Here is a 23583-nt window from a genome sequence, read left to right as displayed (position 1 = left end):
TAGCTCTAGTGGTTGTGCAGCCCACTTAATTTTCCAAAGATCTTCCATATAACAAGGTTTTTTATTAGGAGTGGGCTGGAAAGGATGCTCGGGAGCGATAGTGTCTATAGCCCTGGTGAGCTTGTTTTTCAGGTATTAGCCAGGGTTTCGACAGAATCGCCATCGTTCCCAACCATAAAACCCTCTAGGGCTTCTTGGAACCTTCTGGGTTCCATCAGCCTTTGAGGGCAGACCATTCTAATAGGTCCTCCACCCCCGATAGGTTTTTGGGTTCTGGCCTTTAGTCCCATCTTGACCAGAAAATGATCCTTCCATGACAGGGCCGAGGTTTGATTTACCTCTGCCCACAGATGTTCCAGGTCCGTACTAAAGACCACATCGAGTGTATTACCCGTATAGTGTGTAGGACCCAAGACTAATTGGGACAGGCCCATGGCCATCATGGAATCCATGAACTGCTGAGCTACACCTGTCAGATCTAATGAGCCAACTTCGAAGGGGATGTTGAGGTCCTCCAGAACAAGAAGCCTGGGGGACTCCAGCACCAGCTCCAAGACCAACTGTGTCAGCTTGTCCAGGGAGTCAGTTAGGTTACAGGGTGGATGGTAGACCAACAAAATCCCTGGACTGTCCCTATCCTTCAGGGTCAGGTAAATACACTCAATGTGTACAGTTTTCTGGACCAGTTTCCTGGTCAGAGTGATGGTGCTTTTGTGGACGATGGCCACACCGCCCCCTCGCCCACTTTCCCTGACCTGCTCCTTAACAGCATAACCAGCTGGGAGGGCTTTAACCGAGGTCACACTACTATCCTCTCCCAGCCAGGTTTCTGTGATACAGGCCAGGTCGGCCTTCTCCTCTTCTAACAAATCATGGATGATATGGGATTTGTTTTTTACCCACCTGACATTACAGAGGAGAAGGGTAAGGGTCTGTGGTATTGTTGGGACGATCCTCGGTTCTTTTGGGCTAACAGGGGGACTGGAAGGCAGGATAGGTATTAAGTATTATTATTATTATTATTATTATTATTTATTTATATAGTACTGTAGATTTGCACAGCGCTGTACATAAAAACAACAAATATATAAGAGTAAACCTGCCTATGACGTACAATCTAAGCGTCTTCCTTTATATTTCTTCTTCCCCCTGTTAACACTATATCTCCCATTGCCCCACACTACCTCAATCACCACCCCCTGATCAGAATTCTCATCCACATAGTTACCTTCTTGAATCACAATAGTGTCCCACCAACACATCCCCCTTCAGTCCCTCTGGTACAGGTGGTGTTGTGCGGGGGGGCGCTCGTTCCCGGGGAGACTGGTGCTGTGCGTCTTTGGGGGGAGCTGGCAGGCCGGCTTTTGAAGGTGCCGCTCCCACGGGCACCTCCCCCTTCAGTCCCTCTGGCACAAATGGCATTGCACACGCGCATGCTCATTCCCGGGGAGGCTGGCACTGGTGCTGGGTGTCTTTGGGGGGAGCCAGCAGGCCAGCTTTTGAAGGTGCCGCTCCCACCGTCACCTCCCCCTTCAATCCCTCTGGTGCAGGTGGCATTCTGCGGGCGCTCGCTCATTCCCAGGCAGACATACAACAGAGGTTTGCAACATTCAGCTTCAAAATTACTTAATTAGTATTTACAATGTTTGGAATGAGAGATTTCATATGGAGAAATATTCCATAAAATACATGTCACCACTGAAAAGATCCTGTTCATCACTGCCCACCTCATCTGTGTTCAATATATAATATATAAAAGAACTCTGACCAGTGACTAAATCCTATGCTATTAAGTCTATTAAGGTTAAAACTGTCTGACAGATTGTGGGCTGAAACAGACAGCCCTGAAGGTGTGGCTTCATGCCACCCCTTTGAATGCTGGATCGGAGCCACAGCAACCATATACTGCGTCCCAAATCTGACTATTGGCTGGCTCAAAAAGAGGCTATTTTTTGAGCCAGCAAAATGGTACCCTTCCTGCTGCCGCCACAACTTAAGTGCATTCCTGCAGTCTGCAGCATATAAACACTGTGCTGCTGGAGTGCTGCAATGCTGCCCACCATCTGGTTGGGTGGGTGGCATGACACCAGCTTGGGGTGTCATCCAGATGCCACGTACCTAAGCCGGCACTTACTGATGATCTGTTTAGGATCTGTATCTCTCTTTTGTACCCTGAGATCCACAGAAGAGGCTTTTCTTTTAGTCCACAATCTTCATAGGTACAGTTGGTGGAGATAAGATACAGTCTCCTCAGAGGCTGCTCTAGGCTCTGGAAATCCCTCCCTGGGGAAGCTAGAATGATCCCCTCCTTTCTGTCCTATCAATAGGTGAGAATGCTAGAGTAAGGAGCAATGCCAAGCAATGATTCAGATCTTTCAAGAAGAGTATAACCTTACCCAATGCTAGAACCACATCCAAACCTAAATCAGATGGCCCATCTGTCAACAGAACTTCTTTCTTGTCTGGATGAAGTTTGACCTTGCATCCCACCCATCTGTTTACAGAGATGGGCTATAGACCAGGGCTACAGTTATAGCCCAATGGCACTGTTACAATTGGTGATGCAACACATTCCATTGAACCTTATCTCAGATTATGTCAATGGGTGCCACACTTGACAGCTGCACAACTCTTTCAAAGTGGGCCTTAAGTAGTTAACCTCTTTTCAAGACTTAAATTTATGCCAACTACTTTGGGCTGCACTTTCAAGCAGAGGGGAATTTTCTTTATTGCATTTTCCTTTTTAAAATCTGAGTGTGTTCTTCAAACAACTTGATGATCATCAACACATTTCAGGACTGTACAGTTCCCCTCACCTTCAGAAGTAAGCCTACCTAAATTTATGCTTTAAAGATTTGAGATGGCATATGGACAAATAAATGGGTACATTTCTTCATTTCTGTATGTTCTTAATTAAAGAAAAAAAGCTATTACTAAATAGAGCCCACATTTGCCTTTTTCAGCTTTAACAGAAGAGTGCCTAACTTTCTATGGAAACATAAGCATGAGCTCAAGTGGAGATTGGCTTCCAGGCCTGATCTTAGAACTCTCTTCAATATCATAAGCCTCAAACTTCAAAGAATCCCTGAAGCTTCAGTGAAGCTATTAATAAGAGCTGGAGGAAAAGGTTACCCTGTAATATCTCCTCTTTGATATTAAATTGTGAACCTTCAACTTTTGAAGTCAATGGAAAGATTTTTATCAACTTCAGAGAAAGAAAGATGAAGTAAAGAATTTTATTTTTATTTCTGTTTGAGTTTGGTTATGGTTGTCTAAAATTTTGAGCTTTTTGAAAGTGGAATATCTGTATTTTTTTTAAAAAAAAAACACCAATGGATTTGTTTCTTCATCGTTTGGATAATCCACCATCATATTTTGATATTAAGCATGTAGATAGGGTATGAACTGACAATGGTTAACTGGAAAGATTATCTCAGGGTAAGGGTGAGTAGTTCACTGAAAATATCACTCCCAGTATGAGTGGCAGGCTTCCTGCTATGAAAAAGGTATCTCTGTGACCTGGTTCTATAAAACCTGAATCCTGGGCTTAGAGCTTAGGCCCTAAAATTTGTCACTGCACAGTATTGGGTTTCATACATTTAACAGTATTGTTATGACCCCATTTGCAAGGGTGTCATTCTCCTTCTCATCTTTTCTCCCTACTCTGTTTAGTGTTAGTCCCAACTGGAATAGACCACTGAATCAATAGGAATTACCATTGAACAATTCATCCATTGGATCTACTGTACTTGGAATTAATTAGTTGAAATCAGACCTGTACCATGGGTGGATATTGTGGATGCCTCATCATGAGATACACCAAGACCCCAATGCGACCAGCAGCAGCACAAACAGGAAAATTGTTTGCTATGATCTTCTCTTCATTTTTTTTTTTCATTCACAAGCTATGTGTTTTTGTGGTTCTGTTCCAAACATCTCCACAGCAAGGCAAAGACTTCTGTGGGTATGGAGCAACCAAGCAGGGAATGACACCTGTGTCTGTATTGTTCAAAGTTCCAATTAAATATCAGTAACCATTTCAACAGCCATCATCTCTATTTGAAATGAGAGGAGCAAGTATGTGCTACAGTTTTTCTTGCGGAACACTTAATGTCTGAATATTGTTTAAGTACTTTGAAGAGTGCTGAATTTCAAGGATGAAATTTTGACTGAATGTACCTTATCTATGGAAACAACTAGAATACAGTCAGAGGGTTTTTTTTACTTGATATAGAGATGAACAACATATGGTTCTTTAGACACTTTCGGAACTCAAATTCCCACCATCTCTTACCATTGGCTGTGCTGGCCAAAGCTGAGCTGTAAATGTTGTCAGAATACCAGTCCAACAACATCTAGTTGCATATGAATGAATATGAACGATGAAAAATGTTTCAGTGGCATTTCAGATAAATGAAATAAATGTGCCCATTGTCCATGCACACTAAAGAGAATGATGAAAAAGATGTCATCACATATCAGTATAAGCAGTATAACTACATATAATATTGGCAGAAAAGTAATGGAGAACATATTTTCAAATGCTAAACACACTGAGAGAACTATTCATGCAAGATATGTAGCGAATGAAGCAAGATATGTGTCAGTTGACATTTTCACCTGCCTCACTTATCCAAATGGGGAGATAGGTATTTATGAAGCACACTTTAGGGAAATAAAGAGGAAGCTGCTTTCTATTAAGGCTCCTACTACTGTGATGGGCTATTTCCATAATGGTTAACCAGATATAATGGTCAACAAAATATTCTAGATATGCCAAGCCTACAACCATGTCTTATTGAAAGCCCACAAGAAATAACATTCTTCCATTTGTGCCCTAAAATAGAGGGAAACAAACTGAATTGGAGTTTTCACAGGAATACTGCCTTTCATACTGGAAGTAATATATAGACATTATTTTTAGTAGTCATCAATAGTGTTCTCATGCATACATTTCTCCAATTCCCTCTTTAAAGCTATCCACCTTGGTGGCTATTAGTACATCCTGAGATTGTAAATTCCACAGTTTAGCTATATATTAAGTCAAGCAATTCCTTTCTTTCTGTCCTGAATATTCTACCAGGTTTTCCCTTGTGACTATGATAAAAGATCATAGAAGATCAATGCTATCACCACTTTATGTCTAGGTAAGGAATAGAGGGACAAACTGAACAGAGCTCATGATTCCTGGCAGCTCCTTTGGTCCAGATAACTAACTATTAGCATTATAAGTTTTAGTCTTCTTAGTCTTGTGTTGGAGGGAGTTCATTGTCTATTTGAAACATCATCTAAGCTGCCACTTTCACACACATTGTTAACAAAAACTATCTACTCCATAGATTATATCATCACAGGTACCGTGCCAGTTTGTAAAGTTTGAACATTCAAAGCCTTTATGTGATAGGTTTACAGTAAGTCATGAGGTAAAAAAAATTATTGTGTTTAGGGTAACATAACAATCATAGGAATTAGTCTGAACATCTCAGTGCCATGTCATGGTTTATCTTTCATGCTAAGTTGCTCTCTGATAAGCAAAATCAATATGGCAGAAAACTTCAATTTTACTTACATTCTGCAACATTTTAGCAGCAACAGGTAACCTCTTGTACACTGTTGTTGTTAACTCCCTTCACATTACCTTTGATTCATGGTGACTCTGTGAATGAGACCTCTCCAAGACTCCCTATCCTCCACTGGCCTTCCCAGATCCTGCTGTCTCAGGCCTGTGGCTTCTTTAGCAATAGCAGTTTCATTTATATACCACTTGATACCACCTAAGCACTCCCGAAGTGGTTTACAACTGTAAGTTAATTGCCCCCAATAAGCTGGGTACTCATTTTAGCGACCTCAGAAAAATGCAAGCCTGACTCAAGCTTAATCCCTCGGCTGGTATTGAACTTGCTACCTTATGGTTTGTGAGTGGGTGGCTGCACCACCAGGGTGGCTGCACCACCAGGGTGGCTGCACCACCAATGCACCACCAGAGCTCCAACGATTGATTGATTGATTGATTCAGGGGTAGTACAGACTGGCACTTTGTTCACATGCTCGAAGCCCTTGTTTCTCCACCAGAGTGCCATTATGGCACACACTCATCTAGACATTTCTCGATCGCAGTGCCCAAATGGCACTGGGCGGAAGGGGCATCATGACTCTGCGGTACTTATGACACTCCTTCCAGGAAGCTATCCAGGGCATGGATTAGTGCCACTGTGTGCAGCTGCTGTGGCACCAATCTGGAGCAGAAAGGGGCTACTTCCAGCCGCCCATCTGTACAGCTCTTGAGTCCAACAATCTGGCATATGATCTTACTCTCTTTCTATCTCCCTCTACCTTTCTTAGCATCATTGTCTTTTCTAGTGATTCATGCCTTCTTCTAATATGGCCAAAGTATAACAGTCTCAGTTTCATCATCTTGGTTTCCAGGGAGAGTTCAGGCTAGATCTGTGCTAGAACCCATTTGTTAATCTTCTTGGCCATCCACTGTATCTTCAACACTCTTCTCAAATGAGTTTTTCTTTCTATTAGCTTTCTTCACTATGCAACACTCACATTCATACATGGTAAGGGGGAACACAGTGGCATGAATGATTTTTTGCTTTAGTGTTCAGAGTTTTATACCTTTTCATTTTAGGATCTTGTCTATTTCTTTCATAGCTGCCTTCTCATTCCTAGTCTTCTTCTAATTTCTTAACTGCAGAATGCATTCTGAGCAATGTCTGATCCTTATTATCTAAGATGAATTCTTGTAGCTCGTCTGTGGTCATTATTTTTGCCTTGCTAGAATGAGTATATTATTACAGTGTCAATAAAGCAGTGAAAGCTTGTAGAACAGTCAGAAGCAGTTGACAAGCTAGCAAATATTTACAAGCAATAAACTCAGCATATAGCACTGAAGTCATTATAATATATTTTCATAGTACAAAATATATCAGCTGTTCAGATGTTGTTAAATATTTTTGGTCAGTCCAATCAGCATCAGTTTACTGGAAATACCTCCATCACAAATCCATTCAACTGCTTGGAAATTTCTGAAGATCAATTCCTTGCCTTTGTTTTGATTTGGGGTGTGTCAGTCATCAATGGAAGGGGGGGATACACATTTTTAGATGTGTAATTATTGTCACTGGGAAGCATTAACATTCAAACTTCCCCAACCTCACTTTTGGAATCCAGATCAAGAGAACTAGCTGTACATTTCTCCAAAATCAGATGGGACATTTTCTGAAGTGCTGATCCTTGTGTAAAGGTCAGTTGTAACCCCACACCTGGGGGTGGGGGGGACAAACATTCTTCTTTGGTTTGCTGAGAAATAGTGGATGCTGTGGTATATCTTGTATGCAAATGGAACATAAATAATGTGCCAGTCCTGTTTAGGGATAACATCATTATTCCTCTATAAGTGTACATCATAAAATTGTAGTGCAGTGGTTTAATCCAAACCATAGGATTGTAATGATAAGATGCATTTCATTTCTGTCAATAATAGTTGCATTTCATTTGACAGAAGCATATTCATTGAGACCTCAAATGTTGTAGTGAAGGGAAATCAAATCCCCAAAGGAAAAATTAGATCTAACAAATAGCTCGTCTTGATTTGATTGCATTGATCAGATGGTTCCATATGTGCTGCAGTAGCAAGTACACAATTCACTTTGTGACATTTCTATTCCAAACACAAGAGGACAGATCATTGTGGATTGCCCAATGGAAAGTCTGTTCTCCACTTCTCATAGCATTTAATTACACAAATGATTACAAGTGATAGCCAGTCCATCCATTTGAATAGATGCAGGAATCATCCCACATCTGCATATCTGAGTAAAAAGAAAGAGATATGAGAGGAAGATATGACAGGAAAACACCCTTAAAAAGGATGGACAACATGTAACCTTCTAGATGCTTTTGGGCTGAAACTTCCACGATCCCTTATCACTTGCTCACCTTACAGAATCATATAATTCAGGGTTGGAAGGGACACCAAGGGCCACCTACTCCAACCCCCTGCTATGCAGGTATATACACCTAAAGCATTCCTGAAAGCTCATGTTAACTAGCCCTATGCAGGTTGTAGGTGAACAATATCAGGAGAGTCACATGTTTTCTAACCCTGATTAAGAGGTGCTAAAAAAAGTCTGTTAAATAATTGTTGAAATGGTTTTATTGGGAAATCTTTCTTCAGAGGTAATTGTTGAAATCTATATTATACAGTATACAAATTTAGTTTTGATTATGCTGTCAGTAGCATGCGCACACACGCACACATGCACACAAACACTCACACACACACAATATGCATCATAAGAAGTTCCATTTTTTTAAAAAAAGTAACAATAGTAGATCAAATAAATGTGCTGGGTTATCCAAAAGATCTAACATATGACAGATCAATAAAGCATTTTTTACTGTCAGTCAACACTCACTGCATGCAGAGACAGACAAATGCCCTGCCCAGCTTCCTCAATTATAAAACTACTTACACAAACTTTGAGACCTAGCCATACAGATCCATTAATGTTTCCATATTCTATTTCTTTTCTCTTCTGAAATATCCAGGTTGGTATGGGGAGGAGAGTGACTTTCCCACGGCTACCCAAATATTTTCATGGCTCATGGGTTTCCCAAACTGAGTCCAATATTCAAATTACTACACTATACCAGCTTATGTCTGGTTATAGTTTTTGGTTTTTAATGGCAAAGTGATCATTATTTTGCATGGTTTTCTGGTATTTATGAAGCAAGGCCTTGGAGGAGACATAAACATATATTCCAGGCGATATTGGATATGAATACTACTCTGCCATGGAAATCCACTGGGTGACTATGGGCATGCCACTCTCTCTCAGCCTATGTTAGTAGATTAATATGTTATGTACCAATTATTACTGAGTTATGTATCTCGGATTTTGCTTTTTGCATTGCTATGTCTGTACCTTGGATTACGTTTGCTTTATTTTTTATACTTTATTGTTTAATTATTATTGGAGTATGTTTTGTATTTAATTTTTATACTTATTTAACTTGTGCTGTGTTCTTTTACTTGCTTATTGTATTTATATTGCTTATTATGATTGTTTAAGTGTTGGTCATGTGATCGGGAAGGGATTATTTTGTATTTTGTATTTTATTGTATTTTCTTTGTATTGTATTTCTCTTATTGCTGTTAACCTCCCAGATTCCTCATGATTGGGCGGGATACAAATAAATCTATATTATTATTATTATTATTATTATTATTATTATTATTATTAGGAAAGCCATAGAAAACCTACTCTGAAAAATCTTACCAACCGTAAGGTTGCTATAAGTCAGAGTCAACTTGACAGCACAGAACAACTAGACATTGAGAAACAGTAGTATTTTTGCTTTCCAGTTAGTATTGAAGATATCTGCATACAGCTTTACAGCAATTCCTCACAGATGTTTCAATGGTCTCACATTGTGTGCGTTAACATTGCTATTTCCATATATTCTGTGTGGATATGTCTCCCTATAACCTGCTGCTCCCATTTAGATAGCTGGACAGAGGACATGGAATGGCTAGCATTCTGTTAGTAACATGCACAAGCTATGTCCACTTTGTACCAGCATGTATCCTTTATGTGATTATTTGATTATTGTAGACATTGGCATTCTCTTCCACCCTGTGCAATGACCTATGCCCTCCACCCTCTAGACTCACACTGTTATGATAGCTCCTCCGAAAGCTATTTTGTGGCTGAAGGAGAAGATGGAGGATCAAAGAAGCATCTGGCTGTACCCCATAGCCTGATGCAAATTCATGACATCTTCCACAGAGATCCTGGTGGGTATGGACAGATGATATAACTTGTCTTCATCTGCCTATGGGGCACAGCCAAACACTTCTCTGATCCATGCTCTTAACCAGCAAAACTGTGTGAGTCCTGGGAATGATGAGCGATAAGCAGTAGCTGAGTTCTGTCTGCAGAACTCTCACACTACACTGGGCAGTTTAGGAACTCAGCCAATATGCTTGGCCACTGTGTGGAATAAATCACCAATGGGAAAGATAGAAATGAGTATTTATGGAACTAGGCAGCATCGGTGCCAGATTCTAGAAACTGGCTAGCAGCCACAGGTACTGATTTTCTGCTGAATACAGGCTTAAGTGAGCACTACTGTAGAAGTAAACTTACCCACAATTGCAGTACAGCATAGTTTCGAGTGTCATTTTTCCCCTTCACATCCTTTGCAAAAGCACACACTTCTGTCAAATATTTCTTTCTTTTAAAACAGATGACATCTGATTAAATTATCAAGTCTGTCTGGTATATTCAAAGAAGACACCTATTATCACTTCTTTGCATGTCAGCAATGCTCCTCTATGGCAAAGGTTATAAGCACCTGTAGATCAATGAATGAAGTGCATCAAAACATGAATGGCTTATTATCATACCAAGAAAAATGAATAAATCTTCCTTTTCTTAAATTTCATTTGTACATTTTATTCCTTTTAGGAATAATCTGCTGAGAGAATAATTTCCATAAAAAGAAGGAGGCTTGATAAGTGCTTTTGAGTTTGGTAATTATAGTGATGGTTTAAAATAATTCATGTTTCCTCTTCTCTCACTTGCACTCATGTTTATTTTGCTATATTCTCCTTCAGCTGTAACATCATACAGTAAAATCCTTTATCTGGGGGCAATTGCCTTGTAACTAAAATATGCCCTTAAGTTTCCCGGGGTGCATTAGAAGAACAAGAGGACTCTGCTTCCTCTGGATCATAGATTTTACCCAACCAAGATTTGGAATGCCTCCTTTCCCCCCTCTTTGCTACTGAAATTCCAAAACTGAAGGAACAATTGGTGGCAGACATTCTTACCACTACAAGTAAATGTTTGAGGAGTTAAAGGCCTTATCACCTACAAACTTCTCTGTGTGTGTGTGTGTGTGTGCGCGCACGCACGTGTGCGTGCACGTGCGTGAAGAAAATGACTTCCACAATATCTTATTATTCCTTACACAATTGCAGAGTGACCATAGAATTCCAACTTTAAACCATCCAAGCCTCCCCCCCTTCTTTCCCTTTTCATTTATGTTTGCTAGCCCCCTTTATTTCATTTTTTTAAATGGAAGGGCAATATAAAAATGAAATAAATATTCATATTTATCCTCTCCTTCCACTTAAAGAAGCAATCAAGGGGCTAGCAGACATAAATAAAAACTATATAAACAGTAAAATAATTAAAACTATATCAAAAATTTCATTAATCTACCCAAAAGGTGTCTGTTATTAATAATGTGAAAAATTAGTATATAATAACCTAGGCTTTTCTCTACCCAGTTCCTAGGCCCTGTCTGCATGGGCCAAATAAAGTGTCCTCCCACACATACTCTTGACAGAGAGGCTGCATGATACATGGCCCAAACTCCAGTTCTAGTGTGAACAGACCAGACGACACCTAGCCTATTCAGCACCAGAACTGGGATATACCCCTCTGTGACACTTCCAGGTCTCTTGCTCACACTGTGCTTCTCAGATCCAACCACACTGAATACAAATGATGTGGTGACCACTGAGTTCCACAGGTTTACACAGGTTTCTTCCCCTGCCTGATTCTAAATAGTTTGAGGCTTCTTTTCCCTCAGAACTATCTTGCTAACCCTTGGTCCCCTCACTAACTTAAGTGATTTTTGATAGTGTGTTTGATGTTATTTATAAATCACTTCAGTCCACTTCCTGGTGAACACAAAGAAAATAACTTTTTATTTACAAGCAGCACATAGGATAGCATCTTTCTTAGTAGTTGGTTCTCAAGCTTGTTGTATCCATATTACTTCAGTTGTTACAAATTTACTCTGTTTAAACTCCCTCACTGACTTGTTTCATACAGAACACATTCCTTTAACAACACTGGACTTCTCTTGTCCTTTTAATGTTCTTTTCCCTGATATGGGAGTCTGAATCCCATTCAGACTGAACTCTTATTCTTAACTGCAGCTTTAAAAATCCCCTCCTGCCTTGGCAGGCTTGACACATTCATCTCAGCTCTTGCCTCTTTTATGGCTTCTCCTCCTTTATATTTGCTCATCAGGCAGACCACCACCTTTTTGCAGTCTGCCCCTGATTGGATACTCCAAATATTCAATTTTTGCAGTGCTTCTCCACACCCATAGATTTTTTTTAAAATCCCAAATTGCCCCTCCATTCTAATATGGGACAGCTGTTCACACATAGAATCATAGAATCATAGAGTTGGAAGAGACCACTAGGACCATCCAGTCCAACCCCCTGCCATGCAGGAAATCCAAATCAAAGCATCCCTGACAGATGGCCATCCAGCCTCTGTTTAAAGACCTCACATTGTGCCACCTGACATGGCTGCCACTGGTCCAGAGGTCAGAATGGATTGAAGGTGGCACAACTGAACATGTATGTAAACAGACATCTGGTGTCAGAATGGAAAGCTAATGATAGTATCAGGGCAGCTCCAGATTCAGTTCCAGGCTGCCCCTGAAGTATCCTGCCCAGTGCAGACAGGACTTTAGATGCATATTACACAGCTGAATATTACACAGGTCAGAACCTGTATCAAACTAGTCCTCTGCTAGAGAATCTTTCTGATAAAATGTGTGCATATTTTGCATTTTCGTTTACATTTTCCTTCAAGTGTTCCATTTGTATTAGCCCTCAGTGAGACAAACAAGTGGGTGCCGGATTCTATCTGTCTGATTGTGAGCCAGTGGCAAAATGTTGAGTGATCATCATGCTTAAACTATGTGTGTTGAAAAGCTCCATAGCTTTTTTTATCAGCTTGTATTTATGCCAGAGAAGCCCCATTTACACAGTATAAAAAGAGTTGGAAGGCTTCTTTCTCCTATACTATCAATAATCAAAGTAATACTGCTTAACAATTTACAAAGAGTCAATACCAGAAAGCACCTATAAATGAATCAAACTGCAGCTTTAAATAACCCTTTCCTTAGTTTTTTGGAATTACTATTCCAACTTAAAAATCAATATGTCAATTTGCTTAAGCACTTAAAGCATTTAATTAATTGAGATCTCTATGAATAGTGCAAAAACACAAGTAAGAGAAAATTATATGAACTTAAAGATGTGGTCATTTGGCAAATTATTATTGTCATTTGCTAAGAGCTGCTGAGATATGGAGATGGAAATCTTTCCCATCTCTCATCTGTTTTTAAGCCTGTCCATTAAGGTTTGTAGAAGGTAGTATGGCTGGATTTGTGTCATGATCTTTTCAAGTATCTTTTAAAAATAATGTTCATATATCATATGCCTAAAATGCTTGAGATGCTTACTAAACAGTTTCTTTGAACCTGGTAGTACTGCTCAGACAAAGATAAATCTTCTTTTCCTCCCATCAACATGTGTATTAGAAATGATTCTGATGAATGTCTTTTCCTATAAGGAATCTGATTATTCAAATTGTAACATATGCATGAAACTGCTGCACACAAGAGCCCTACATGGCAGCAAGGATGAAAGAAAAAGATACATTTCATAAAAGGCCAGAGGTTCAGAGGGATCCAGACATTCAAAGGAGGTTGGCTCCAGCAGCAATCACCATTTCTCTGAGGAGAAAAGTTAGGATAAATGGTAGATCATGCCAGGGGATATTTATAGAAAATTGTTTCCTTGTGTCTGTGTATCTATTGTCCAGATCTTATGAGACTGACTGGAGCCAATTAGAAGCAGTGTTGGAGCAATCTCAAGCAACATTTTCAATTGCTGGGCTTCCTGGTCCAGTCCCAAGCCTAAAGCCCATCTCTGGAATAGAGAGAGTATGCTGAGAGGTTAAACTGCAGCCACATCCAAACTGATTGGGGAAACCCCCCAGAAAATTCAAGATTTTGTTCTTGTCCTTTCTGGCTTTGTTTTAGATAGCCATATGATATGTTGTTCAACCTAAAATATTCCCTTTCAGCTCTTGATGTAATCAAGAACATATCCGCTCCCAGGTTTCTTTATTTTAACCTAATATGACCTTAGAGGGAGAGAAGAACCACTGGACCTCATCCTCTTTCCCTCCATCATTCCCTTCTCCTTTTGTTTCGTGTCTTTTAGATTGTAAGCCTGAGGGCAGGGAACTGTCTGATTAAAAATAATATTGTAAACCGCCCTGAGAGCCATTAGGGCTGAAGGGCGGGGTATAAATACCTAAATAAATAAATAAAAATAAATAATATTACCCAGGTTCAGATTTATCAATTTAACTGGCTGTTTGTTTCTACTGTTTCAGAGCTTTCAGGTCCATGGGTCAGTGCTTTCCATGAGGTTTTCAGTGTCATTGTAGAGGGGATATTTCTTTTACAGGGGGAGAGAGGAGAGGGAGGAATGAAAGAAGAATGGAAATCAAGGAAAACATGGCCACAGACAAGCCTTCTAAGAAGGGGGAGAAATGAGTGAAAAAAGAAACATCCAAGTGAATCTGAAGTCCTGGGGAAAACTGTCAGTTTAAAACAGAAAACCTCAAATATCTCAATAAATGGATGTGGGAGCAATGTGCCTAATGATAGAAGAACAAAATAATAAATTTAGTTAGAGATTAAATGAAAGTTTATTAAATGATGGAGGCTTTTTAGAGAAAACGAAAAAGAGATTAAAATTATATTTCCAAGATAATTACATGAAGAATGTACAGATGAAAACAATAGTAGACACCAATAAGGCAGTAATAGATTGTCTATTCATACAACAAGTCTCTTAATTAAAAGAAAAAATCAAGAGAAATGAACAAATTATTAAATGAAATCAAGGTCAAGGAGGAAGAACTAAGGCAAAACCCAACTAATGACAATATAAATAATTACCCAAAATTATTACACAAACAATTATATTTGGATCTAACAAAGCAATTAGAAAAGAAACTGAAGTATGTTAAACAAAAACATTTTGAATTGGCAAATAAAACTGGAAAGTGGTTCGCAAATAGACTGAAAAAGGAAGAGAGAAAAAATTGATTGAGGGAATAAATAACCAAGGAGAAACATTGACAAATCAAGAAAACATTTTAAAAAATCTTTTAAAAACATCACTTTAAGTTATATAAAGAGGAAAGACAACAGGAGAATTATGAAGAATTAATGAAACAGTAATTGGATTCCCCTAAAAAAATTATAACTGAAGATCAACAGAAACATTTAAATACAGATTTTCAAAGCTATCAAAAAGGTGAAAAACAAGAATGCACCAGGTCTAGATGGGTTAACTGTGACCTACTTATTAAAAAAATGGAAGAGGAAATAAATTTAACATTATTGAAGACACTTAATGACATCCTAGAAAATGGGATTCCTGAGACATGGCAACATGCAAATATTAATTTTATACATAAAGAAGGGAACAATAAAAAAAGTTGAAAATTACAAACCGATTTTGCCTTTTAATTTAGATTACAAAATCTTTTCAGTAATATTCAGCACAGAGGGAATGAAGGATGTGATCTACTTGATTTGAGACTAAGGCCCAAAATGCACAGGCCAAATAAGGTGGCTTCTGGCTGTTTTGGGGATGTGACCTTCAGACAACACATACCCTCAAAGTGGCCGGTTCTTTGGACCGGATCAAAAAGTAGCAGCACCTGTATGGGACTGTGGCGGCAGGCCACTTTGGGAGCAGGCTGTGCAATCTCCATGGTCCCAACCCAGGTGCAGCTGGAGCAGCCTCTGGCCACTCTTTAGCAGCTGTGTGTTTTGCCTCTAAGCTATCAGGCCAGTACACTTACTTGGATATCAGATTGGATAACATATAATGAGAGGTTATTAAAACTAGTAAAAAAATAAATTAAAAAATATTCAATCTGCATTTGGGATGACATGTATTCTTTGGTATGGAAAGCTGCAAGTCCACATTGAACCTGAAGATCACTATATAAGGAAATCTTTATTGAAAAAATGGATATTCCCAAAATATAATTTTTATATGAGGACACCAACTTGAATTTTTTTTCTCAAGAGGTTTTTAAGGGAAGATGGATGGCTAGGGTATGAAGATATCTTAGTAAATGATTTTTAAAAACTGCTATAAAATGAAATGTCTAGAAGAATTGGGAAAGCTGGAACCCCCAATATATTGGGTGCCTTATACACAATTTTAAAAAAAGATACAAAATGGATCTATATTTGGAAGGATTTGAGAATAAGAAAAATGAGTTGGATAAAATTGTCACTAGTAAAAAAAATTATAAAACTTTATAGATTATTGCTAATAAGAGAGTTGGAACAAGACCAAATCAAAGACACAATGCTGAAATGGTATAGGAGAAGAAATTGATATTGAAAACTGGATATATTCTAAGAAAAAAAAACCTCAACAATTTATGAGTTGCCAAGACCTGAAATAAAAGTATTTTAAAATGGCTCAACATTGCTATTTAACACCCTTAAAAATGTTAAAGATTTATAAAACAGAACAAAGTAAATGCTGGAAATGCCAACAAATGACCAGTTTGGGGCTACACATGTGGTGAAACTGCTCCAAAGTGAAAAACACTGGAAGGAAAATACATATCACAATAAATAAGATATTAAAAATTAATTTTCAAATGATACCTCAGGGTATCCACAGGGAGAGGCGGGAAATATTAATAAAATTATCATTATTATTACCTGAGATTTATTTTCTGAATATGACTTTTGTACATGGTATTTACAGCCAGAATACTATTGGCCCAAATTTGGAAAATACTGTAACAATAATTCCAACAATAGAAGAATGCCTGTTTAAGTTAGTGAACATGATCAAATTAGACAAATTAACATACCATTGTTTGGTTAGATCACAAAGGTATAGAGAAAGTAGAAAATGATTAGCTTCCAGTTGTGGAATTTTGCAAAAACAGGTGTGAGGAGAGAAAGTGTAAAAGATGTGATGTAAAAAAGATATCATGTGATATTCATATCACTCAGTTACATAACTGAAGAGACAGAAATATAAAAAATGTAAATTGAAATTTATATTGAGTCCTGTGAAATCAGATGAATGATGGGATGTTTGTATAGATGTATGTTTGTAATATTTTAGGTCATTTTAAATTAATAAAAGATGATGAGGGGGGGAAAATAGCAAAGTTACATCCTGCAACATTTCATATACTGTGAAACTGTTTCGGTGGAGCCATATGTGCTCTAAAATAATTGATACCCAACCATGAAATAATGAGACCAGACACGTAAATTGGATGAATAAAGGGCCATTTATTTGACCTATAATCTATTTAAAGCTAAGCACTTGAACTTCAACCTTAACTTCAAACTCTTAGCAAACTGATTAAAGTGAAAAGCCTGGTGCGGGTCCAGCTGAAGCCAGGGTCAATCCTAGACTTCCTCTTCAGCCTTCCCTTTGGGCACAAACACCGAACCCCGAGGTAAATCCGATGATTTGGATTGCATCCTCAGTCCAGTCCTAGGAAGGTAAACATAAGGCACTCTCCCCCAAACCCCCACGAATTTGTAAGGTTGAGCAAAACCCCCATGTCTACCCCAAAGGCAGGTTCTCTCACAACTCCACACCCCTTAACGTGTTAAGCTGATCAAGAGCCTAATCTTTCACCACAAAGGGGTGCCAATGGTGCGTACCAAACAGTTCTTTAACCCCATATGGGCCAGTGAAACCTATTTAACAGCCACCCAAAGCCAATCATCAGTCCCGGCCCCGAAGCGACCAACAAAGTTCATATTGCATTTAGGGTGGGAGGGTGGGCTGCTTCATGGAAAAGAGGCAGGATGGGGGGGCACTGTCCTTATATACTGACTCCGCCTCCCATCACATGCCTCAGCTTAGTCCAATGGACCTTGCTATATTGAAAATTCTGGTCTCTATCATGGAGGATATCAAAGCCCCACCCTTCCTCAAGGCTCTGACAATCGTCCTGGTGTGAAATATATGCACTCGCCACCTTAAGAACATTTCAATTCTCTGTCAGCATTTCATCTACCTTGTCTTGAATTTACAATAAACCTGTTAATCATCCAGTATCCACTCTCAATCTCAATACGTTACTTTTAGGTTCTTGGAGTTGCCCTGGATGCTTAGCTAATAGTATAATTGTATAAAAGTATAATTGTCATCTATCAGTACAAGAGTATTTGGGAACAGGAATCCTTAAGTCCCTGCAGTTCCAAGGAGTGCAAAATTTATTTGCTGATCTTTCATGAGTCCACCCCCCCCCCCCAAAAAAAAAACCTGGAACTTACACTCTCTCCAGTGAACAGAGGGAAGTACCTCTGCCACCAGACTTTGAGGTGTAGACCTTGGGATCTTCCAAGGAGCAGGAAGACCCTAAGGCAGAGGTAGGCAACTGTGGGAGGCAATGAGAACATGATAACTCCCCCAGGATCACATAGGACTGAAACAGATGGCCCAATTTAGTCAGCTTCCTGGCAGCTTGGGAGCATGGCATTTACATGCCACACACCACCAGAGCACCTAGAATCTGTCCTAGGGTTGTGGCGGGGCAGCCAAAGGCAGCCCTTTACCACCCCAAATAGGAGCGGATCTATTCCACTCCTATTTGGGCTGGCATCGGCGTGGTTTGGCACCATAGTGCATGGTTGCTGCAGCCCTGGAGTGACCAGGTCCCGGATGACCCCCAATCCACCCTTTTGGGGCCATCTGTTTCAGCCCTTAGAGTGTCTGCAGTGACCCACAGGAAAACTTGGAATATCCCAAAAATGCCCCAAACCCCGGGGGGGGGGGGGGGGTTTTTCCCCCTTTTCCCCCCCCCCCCCCCCCGGCCATTATGGCCTTGATTTATTTTTTATTTTTTATTTTTTTAGCAATAGGAAGTGACCTAGAGTCATTTCCTATTCATTTCTAGTTTCAAAAATTAACTTTTCTTGGTTTAAAGAGGCATAAGGAGGAATAGTGAATGTCCTCTATATGTTTCCTAATGGATTTCTGCACAGATCAGAATACTCTGAAGGTGGCCAGGAGCTCCCCGTTAACTCAGGTCCTACATTCCAAAACAGAGCAGCTTAAGAGTAAGTGGTGGTGCCACATAGCATAGCAGGTGCCTGGTATCAGAATAGGAAGATTTGGAGCAAACAGGGACTTGTTTTGCAGTGTTATAAGAAGAGTATAACCTGGGTTTGGTACTAAATAGGACAGATATTGTCTGGACTGTTTGCACCAGGTTCGGAGATTGGGCCCTGCATAGTTCAGGCTCCCCACCAAAAGGACAGGGAAGGGCTGATTTATTTGGCCTGTGCAGACAGGGCCCTAGAAAGTGTTTGAGGGCAAAAACATTGCAGAAACCTGGGTGGCCTTGGGCTCACAAAATGCTCTTAAAACCACATGAAACTCACTGGACATACTTAGCTGCAGGACTGTGAATATCTCTTGCCTAGCTGTTTATCTCTGGTGTTGCTTCCATGCTTCAAAATTATAGCATGTTTTTATATCCCTTTAGAAGCCATTATCATATCATACAGAACCCTGGTATTTGTAGCTTTGTGAAGTAATTAGTAGATTCTGCCCAAAAGATGATGTAGTTCAATGGAATGCACTAGAAAATGTTAAATATTTCACCAAACTACAAATCCTTTAACAGCCATGTCAGTTACAGTAGTACCTTATTATGCTATACGAATCCATGCCCAGTCACCATTTTCAGCTGTTTTATCACTTGCTTTGGCACAAGCTCCTAGCCTTCTCTCTCTTGTTTGCCTGCCTATGGCAGGAAAACATTTCCTGGACAATATCCTAGGACCTAGGTAATGAGAAAGAAGCTAAATGTTTTAGCACACAGTGTTATGTTCATTATATCTGTTCTATATCCATCATACTCTTCTTCCTGGTCTTGCATGTGAATACCTATTTCTGAAGCATAAGCTTTCAGGGACTAGATCCCATTTATCAGATGAAGTATTATCCTGAAATGTCAAATACACAGAGACAGATAGGCAAGACTCATAATTTGTAAGAGAAAATGCAGACAGGGAAGTCAGGTGAAAATGAAATAATACATAAGGTGACAATTATACTCAATCAAACACATCTAACACAGTGAAGATTCGCAAAGCAGGGTCGATGATAACACTAACATTCTGGCACTGGCAAGTTTATTAACACCTGCTGTGGGATAAAATCTTATTATCTCAGTTTAAGTTTCATGTGATAGAATTGAAATTTTTGATAAATTTTAATTCAGTGATTTTACACCAAAGCCTTCCTTTCAATGTCAGTCTGTAATTCCAAATCTACATTTACACACATCCACATTTCTGTGTGTGGACGTGCACATACACACATACGTGCACACAGAGAGAGAGAAATGGTTCAGTAATAAATCTTATTTTTTTTCACTTATTTTTATGTTACCTTAATAAACAAACCTTTCTGAATTCATGTTGAATGCATGTTACTATTTTTCCTCTTTTCTATATGCATCAGAAATGGAGTCTATTGATTTGTGGAAACCAATTATTGTGGTAGCAAGACACTGTGATTACTATTAACTATGATATTGTATGGGCAGTGACACTGTTGGTGCTATTAGTTAATGTGAAGGCTAATATCGACCATCTATTTTTAACAATAAATATAACTATCCTAGACACAAGTGTTTGTTCAGCATTTTGTTTTGACAATTGTACAACATGAGTCAATCTAAGAGTTGTAGTCTGCTTAACCATAGATATTAAGATTTATAGTCATGACTTTGATTCATCTGCAGCTGACATTGCTATTGAGATTGCATTTAAATAGCATTTACCAAGAGAAGCAAAATATCAGTCATATGTAAATAATTACAACATTGAATTTGATTTCTTATTTTAAACCAAGTCATATTGCTCAGTGACCCAGAGGCTGTGCAGACCATGCCTAAGGGGCATCCTGCAGACGCCTCCAGCTGTGCTGCAGCCCCAATCTAGTATTTCCAGGGCACATAAAGGAGCTTCAAAAAAATCACTTATTTTTGTACCCTGGAAAGGGTGTGATAGCTATGTCGCCACAGTTTTAAGGCACTTGTTTGGTGCAGCATTGTGTGGACACAGTGCCAGAGAAGTGCTGTGACACTGTGCACTGTGTGGAGCAGGGCGTACTGTCATGTGGACACCACGCCTCAACTCCGCCCCCAGACTGGCCTTTATCGCCAGTGTGCATAACCCCTAAATCAGTGTTACCTATAAAAGAAAACCTATAACTGAAATAGGTTTGATTTACTGTTTCAAACACAACAAAATGTATGGGTATTAGACACTTAATTTTTTGTTAAATTTTGATGCCCATTGAAATGAAATTTTCAACCATAAAATGATGCCTGGCATCCTCTATGGCATTTATAAATGCATAACCTGGAGTTATGCACACATGACTGCCATGTATGCATAATCCCTATGTAGCCCCTAATTTTGGGGCTATGTAGGGACTGTGAAAGTCCCCCAATTTCTACTTATCAAGAAACAGCCATGAACAGATGATGGTCTGTTCCCTGATTGGAAAGCAGCTGGCCAATTTCTACACCCGTTTGTGCGACCATTCTCTGCTGTAAGAAGGAATTGCAACAAGGGCCCTATTTCTTCCTGTCAGACCAAAAATCATTCACAGGCTGAAACTGGAAGTCAGCTCTGTTCTCAAGTAATAGGGGACAAATCCTAGTCAATTACTAGCCACTGCTTCTCAGTGTGGCTACTTCTCAGTAAGTGCAGATTGGGGCTTTGGACTGGATTTTACAGCATAGCATTGTAACCCCAGTGCCTATACATAAATAAATCCTATAAAGGATTCCAGCCTATCTCTTTTATAAGCATCAGTTACCAGCAATGACTCTGAAAACGTAGGCCCATTTTACACTACACAATTATGTCCCTGTGATTCCACTCTTGACTGCCTTATTTAAGGGTGAAACAGATGGCCCCTTTGCAGTGGCTTCCTGGTGGCTTGGGAGCATGTTGTTTAGATGAAGCATGCCCCCAAGCTAGCAAGAAGCTGTCACGAAGCCCAACCAACCACATGAGGGGCAGTTTTGTGGTGCTCTGGCGGTACAGCATTTAGATGCTGCATGCTGCAGGAGCACCACAAAGTCAAGGCAGCAGCAAAGAGGCCAGTGTTTTGCTGTCTCAAAAAGAAGCAGCTTTCTGCAAACAGCCAAGTTGGGGACATGGCATGAGATTGCTGTGGCCCCAACCTAGCATTCAAAGGGGTGGCATCAAGCCATCCCTTTAGGGCTGACTGTTGTGGCCCTTCGCTTTCTTTCTTTCTTTCTTTCTCCTGGAAATATAACTCACAAATAGAATAGTTTTAAAACTTTACAATAAAAAATTAAAACAATTAAAATCACCATGCAAAAACCATATGAAACCATATAAAACATACAAATGACAAATAGAGCACATACCCAATTTAAAAAACTCCCTGACAATGATTATATATTAAAAGCCTGCAATGTCCTATGAAATCCTGGGATTTGCAGTTTGAGTACAGGGATTTAGAATTCTCAGGCAAAGAGCTCTAGCTCTCCCCAAACTAAAAGCCCCAGGATTGCATATGATGATGCCATGGAATCCTGACACTGGCCCTATACAGACAGCCAAAATAAAGCTGCTTCAAGTCACTTTGGAGGTATGATGTTTCAATTATGCATGTGTCCTAAGAGTCTGGAAGCTGCACCAAAGCCGCACTCCAGTCCTTAGGACTGGAGTGTGGCTTTGGTGCGGCTTCCGGACTCTTAGGACGCATGTATCATTTAAATAGCATTCTTGCCAAGTGACTCGAAGCAGCTTTATTTTGGCTGTCTGTATCAGGCCACTATAGCTATATAGTGTGAAAGGACCCACAAACTGTATTTTGTAAAGGAGAGCAGGGAACAGCTACTCCTCACCCTCCTTTGGTCTTCATCACTGCCGTGAAGTGGATCTCTTCATTCCTGGATGCTTCCATCAAGCAGCATTTCATTGGTTCAGCCAATTCTTTGTAGTATGTAGTGTGGTGTGGCAATTAGATAAAAATAGGCATGAGAAATTAGGCTGAACTGCAAGCCCTAACATTCCATATTGTTGACTATGCTGTCTGGAGATTATGGGAGTGGCAGTCCAACAATATCTGGAGGATCACACATTCAATACCTTGGGCCTACAGCAAAGTTCTTCCAAATCTATGTTGTTTTTAAAGTTTTTACAGTGCAGTAGTTGAGAAGGGAATTGTTGATGTTTGGGGAGATTATCGTGTTTTTTGTTTTTGTTTTGTTTTGTTTTTCAAGGGATGGAACAACTTTTAGGACAGTATGAATACTTAATCATACCTTTAAAAATGGAAAATAAATTCAGCCAAGCCTAATCTAGCTTCAGCCCTTATCCACTAATGTTTATCTGTGAAACATTTTCCAGTCTTCAGCATCTCCTCTTTTTTCAGTTCATCTTCTCAGATTTGAGGTTATTCTTCCTTTGCGGGGCCCTCATTTCAGTTCAGACTCTTTTGGTGTTTCTTTTCCCCTTTCTGTTTTACATCTTTACTCATATACATTATTTTCACACCCACTTCCAAATCTGACCAAAGAGAAGTAGAGTTCTGGATAAGTTTCTATTTTCTCCCATTGTTTTAGTACCCCCCCCCAAATTGGAAGATATATTTTCCCTTTAAATATTCCAAGAAGT

The sequence above is a fragment of the Sceloporus undulatus genome, chromosome 3, assembly GCF_019175285.1.
Source record: "Sceloporus undulatus isolate JIND9_A2432 ecotype Alabama chromosome 3, SceUnd_v1.1, whole genome shotgun sequence".
NCBI classification, from domain to species: domain Eukaryota; kingdom Metazoa; phylum Chordata; class Lepidosauria; order Squamata; family Phrynosomatidae; genus Sceloporus; species Sceloporus undulatus.
Note: the sequence above shows the minus strand (reverse complement) of the source record.